This window comes from Arctopsyche grandis, chromosome 5 (genome assembly GCF_051622035.1).
Source record: "Arctopsyche grandis isolate Sample6627 chromosome 5, ASM5162203v2, whole genome shotgun sequence".
Lineage (NCBI taxonomy): Eukaryota > Metazoa > Arthropoda > Insecta > Trichoptera > Hydropsychidae > Arctopsyche > Arctopsyche grandis.
In genome coordinates, this window is record NC_135359.1 from 9,330,625 (window position 1) to 9,336,624 (window position 6,000).

The following is a 6,000-nucleotide window of genomic DNA, read 5'->3' on the forward strand; positions in this document are numbered from 1 at the left end:
GAGGGCCCATATTTTCTAACGGATAGTGGGGCCCACATGCCATCGGGCATGTACGCTTGTATGGCCAGTCCAATTTCAATTTCAATTTCAATTCCAATTTTTCAAAAATAAGCTTATTTTTTTCATATTGTATATTTTCCATTTTTATTCCGATAAAAAATTCAATTTGACCAATCTTTGCCTGCCCCCCCCCCCCCAAGAAAAAGCTGAAATGACGTCCCTGATTAGGACAAGGATTAAAACGAAATATACAATGTAATTTATGGATCTATTTTGCTTTTGCCATTTTTCTTGTACCTAAATTTGTTTATTCCCATTTTTGAAAATTTTATTTATTTTTTGCCCTTGATTTTTAGCGTGATGGAAAGAAGAAAATTTTGTTATATGGGGGGGGGGGAACAAATTTTTTTAACCCTGGGTGGGGCCCCCTTTGACTCCTGGCATGCACTGATTTCAGTCCCAGTCCGCCACTGCATACATATATGTATGTTTGACTTATTTAATGTCAGTAAGCTGAAACGCAATTTATCTAAACATTTTTTAACATATTGTAGTTTCTTTTTTTATGTATTTTTTTTTAATTTTTAGTACTAACTTTATTTATATTTTATTGTATTTTTTTTCTTTTCTTTATGTGAAATGGTCATTTTACATAATGGAAAGTATAAATAAATAAAGTATGAAATCAACAATAAAAAAATAACTAAAAATTTTCCAAAAAGATGTATGTGCAACTGTGTATGTGCAACTGAAAATGTTGTCTTTTTTACCAAATTTTTAAATTTCCTTAAATGAAATAAATGAAACCAGATACAAATTAAATATAATATATAATAATATTGTATTTTACAGTTATTTAAAAATAATTATGATGAAAATAATACCACAAAGCGATGTTTTTTCAGAAACTTGTAAAATGAATTATGTAACCAAATATTTAAATGTTACTTTAAAATGAATATGTTGTAGAAAATGTTTATTTATATAACAATATTTGCTTTTTTAACAATTTGCTTTGGACAAATAAGGAAAACTATGAAATAAAAAACAATATCAAAAAAAATCTTGTGTGCATCTGTGGACGGACAAAACGGCACAAATCAAACAATCTTACGAAAAAGACGGGACGAGCCCCCATAGCACGTAAAATACAGGACTGACTCGGCCAAACGGGATTTGGTCAAGTTCTCTTGTAAATTTATTTACGGACTTGATTTTACTTAAGCGTACGTACACTCGTAATTAGATTGCGCCGTGTTTGGGGCATTGAACGTTGCGGTCTACGCAAATATCCACCTCAAAGGAATCGAAATCATTGTCGGTGGGGTTGGTGTTGGCACATACATACATATGTATGCACATATATACATATGTGTGCGATGTGGTCGCGGCAGTACACCACCTATTGTTTTGAGGGTTATTGTTTTGATAATGCTTCATCAGCCAGCACCGGCTACCGGCTTCCTATTTGTATAAGCCCGATGCGATGCCTATGAAACGAGTCGACGGCCACATCTAGATAATTAGATTGGCTCGCTAGTGCTTCATCACAGACCAAACTACCACCCCGAGTGCCACCCTCCCCCCCATCCCACCAACAAACTACGCCCCGCGTACGTCGGTTAATTCGGTCGAAATTCATTCTCGTTACCGGAAAAGCGGATATCTTAGTACGGTTGTCTACCAAGGACGGCTTATCGCATTACGGCATTAGGTACCCACAATGTACATATGTACTTTGCACGCCATTGTGTCTCTCACGTGCACGTGATTCGGCTCGGTCATGCGAATCATGCTGATTATTCGTACGTAAGTACGTACATACGTACGTATCGAAGTATGGTTATTGTTTTTGTTGTCATAAGAAATTGAATTTATTTATTGATATTCGACGGGTTCAAATTTTATGATTGGGCTTTGCTTTGGGGGGTGGGGTGGGTGGAGGGGGTGGGGGAGTGTATGTTAGAAGTGCATCAGGTCAACATAGTTTGAATGCACTGAGAGCGGATGCGTTCAGCGCCATCCGCTGCCCAATAATAAATACCCGGGCAGGTGTGATCAACTGTGTGTTGATTTAAATTGGCGTATTAATGCTGGATCTGGGGACGTGTATGCATATTGTGAATATTATGATATATGTACTCTTTTGTCATTTGTGATGCATAATTCAAATACTTCATCAAACGTTCATCGTTTGACAATTTTCCACATATGTACATACGTATGGGTAGCATGTTTTGAGATTCATTGTCTAATCATTTTTATAATGTAATATTTTCTTCAACCACCGTTTATTTTTTATGATTTTATAGCGATGAAGAAATTTTTTGATTATTTCAACATTGTGCATTTTATTGGCTTGGGATATACATTATACATATATATATATATATATATATACATATATATATATATATATATATATATATATATATATATATTTATATATATATATATATATATATGTATATATATATATATATATATATATATATATATATATATATATATATATATATATATATATATATGTATAATGTATATCCCAAGCCAATAAAATGCACAATGTTGAAATAATCAAAAAATTTCTTCATCGCTATAAAATCATAAAAAATAAACGGTGGTTGAAGAAAATATTACATTATAAAAATGATTAGACAATGAATCTCAAAACATGCTACCCATATATATATATATATATATATATATATATATATATATATATATATATATATATATATATATATATATACATACCTCAGGATGGAGTGCATTTGGGCCGCTGTTTTTGAATTAAAAAATGCCGCTTTGCCTGAAGAAAAAGATCTTCCATCTACGTATGTATTCTTTTAGTGAGACGGGTGTGAAACTTGGACATTGAATGCCAAAATGTTACATTAATTCCAATGCGTTGCAAGTATGGAACGTTGTATGTTCGACATGACGAAGAGAGATATGAAACGGAATACGTGCGTGAGAAATATGACAAAGGTAGCGGATAACGGTAAGGAAAGTGTGAAGAGATTGAAATGGTAGGGTGCAGGTCACGTAGCTGTGGACGAAAAGTGGCGAAAAAGAGTGTTGGAATGGTACCCGAGAGAATGTAAAAGTGTGAGAGGAATACCGCAAGGAGGATGGATGAACAAAATTTAATTAAAAAAATGTGTGGGGTGAGATAGATGAGAGTTGCGTAAAACATGGATACGTGTTGAAGACCTTCATCCAGCAGTTAATGATGAATGGCTGTGAATGATGATCTCCATTTTATAATCATTTAAACGATTATATTAGGATATTGTATTTACTTAGTTGCACAATTACATGTGTGAAAAAACTGAGATCTCATATTCTGATACACCGGGGTAGTATTGTATACAATCTGTAAAAAGTTATTGAAAAAATGGTATCTAGATAATATTCAATTAATGATTTTCGATAAATTATGCGAGTAGAGATTGGAAGATTGCGAGTGAGGAGTGAGAATAATCACCAGACATGGCAAAAGAAATTTTACTTGTATGTACTCGTATGTACATACATATATGGAAACACTCACTATTGTCAGAATTTTTCGAGATGTGTTAGTATATTTTTGTATCTATGTACATATATAATTTTCCATATTTATAGCCTACTAGTGTTTTTACCTGGCTTAAACATGGCCAATCTAATAGTTAAACACTTTATTTGATTTATTAAATTTATTTGAATATTCGTTTGTTTTTTTATTAAATTGAACGTCATGGATTCTACGAACCAAACAAACAAACATAAATACAAAGTCTCTTTCGATATTATGTATTAGATTAGATATGTTCAATAAATTTTTGTTTTAAATTTTGACGCATTCTCAATAAGTCCAATAATTACTTGTCAAGCACAAGTATTGCATCCAGAGAAATTTAATAATAATAGAAGGGCCGTTACGAATAAATAATTGTTGTTAATATTACGCGGTACGTCTCTATAAATACGCTACAACGCACGGAATACAATCGGATCAATTTACTTTTAAAAATGTATCTCATGTTGTTTATTGTGTGTTTTTGAATGTATTGTGAAATTTTTACCGATGCTTGCCCATCTTGTGAGTAATATAAACAAACAGAGAAGTTTTTATCGGACATAAGTCGAGCACCAAGCTTCAAATACGACTGATGCTAAAATTATTTAGGATTGTCTGTGGACAATCGTGACTTGAAAACAATATGACGCCGAAAGCCACTTCTATTAATATAACATTTCTCTGATTGCACCTAATTTCAATGAGCAAATAGGATTCCATTCAGACTTTCCCCCATTCGTCGCAAAGGGATTGCGGCTGGGTTAATTAAATGAGGTCCGCGATCCCGGCATTGCAAATGCCACGTGGTACATAATAGGTATCCCCATGGCACGGTCCGGTGTAACGTTACGTTACCGGCGAGGTGCGGTTTGGGCACGTGTGCCCCATGAAATACGTTTTTGCCCGGTGGATCAGTAACGGTTGCAGCTAATGTCCGCGGTGTGATATTTCAATTCTAATTGGCCATAAGCAATCATTGCGGTCGGCCAGTGCCGCGTCACGTTTCAACAACGCAACGTCACCTCACCCCCCCCCACCCCCTCCCTCCTCCCACCTGGTCCAACGCGTATCGTGAATGTTAAAGTCAAAGTAATACAATATTAGATATGTATAGTACATATTATGTACATACATACATATATGTACAATGTATATCTATCTACCTTACGTATGGAGATGTTCGAAAGGGCTTCAAAATTGAACGTGACAGTTTAGTGTTGTATGTAGTACTCAATTTCAGTCCGTTTCGTGTATCTTATAATGAAAATTTTATCTGGCGAAAGAGAACATGCTGCGATTATCGTACGTAATCTTAAATTAAATTAATGAAATTATTTTATTTGTTTATTTTTTTATTACATATGAAACCGACATATACATACATACATATGATAAATTAGCATCAAGGCCAATACTACACGAATACAAGCAGAATTTTATTGGGGGATGAAATTATCATAATAAGTCCATAAATATATGTATAAAACACTTTTTATACATATATATTTATTTTTATAGATTTTGTATAATTATAATATAATGTATGTCATTATCATCATCATTTACAGTCATTCGCCATCCATAGTCTTTTTTTTAAGTTTTTGAATTCAATTATCTCCCAAACCGCTAACTAAATTGGACTGAATTTTTTTTACTAGTAATAAAAATAATAATAATTATAGCCTTATATTTTTAAATATTTTTACCTGAACCGGAAGTAGTACTTGTACTCTAGAGAATCGAGATTTTTTATATTTTTCTCAGAAACCTATTGGTTTATTGAACTGAAATTTCATATCAATAAGTTTAAGCTTAAGAGGGCTGGACACCAGCGCCTTGTCCATACAAACGTACTATACTTCTCCCTTCCTCAATTATGGCACCAGAGAAATTATTTTTTAATATGCTATGGATATCCACCATAGCATGGATATTTTTTAATATGGGTGCATCTATCGTTTTATTTTTTTGATTAATTATTTTTTATAGGAGCTAGGAGCCGCCAAACATCTATAAAATCGCCTCTTTTTTACACCCACGAAAAGAGTCTAGCGTGCTTATTTAACGGTCAATTTTAAAAAAAATACGCCAATAGTTGCACAGAAAATAACTTTCTCATACCGATGATGAAATTTTTTTAAAAATTGGTCCAGTTTTGGAGGAGAAAATAGGAGAATACGAAACCTCGATTTTGTCGATTTAAAATACGTATTGTCTGGTGAAAGCGCAACTGTCGCATTCACTCAATATATATATATTGATATATACTGTCGTATTCACTCAATATATACATTCATTCAATATATATATCGAAGAAAGGAACGGCAACAAAATTAAGATTTCAGGTGTACAGCCCTCTAATACCAAGTTATTAATAAAATTTGGTAAGCATCCGTCAACCGGAATCAAGCAGTTTACTCGTGTTCGATTTTTTT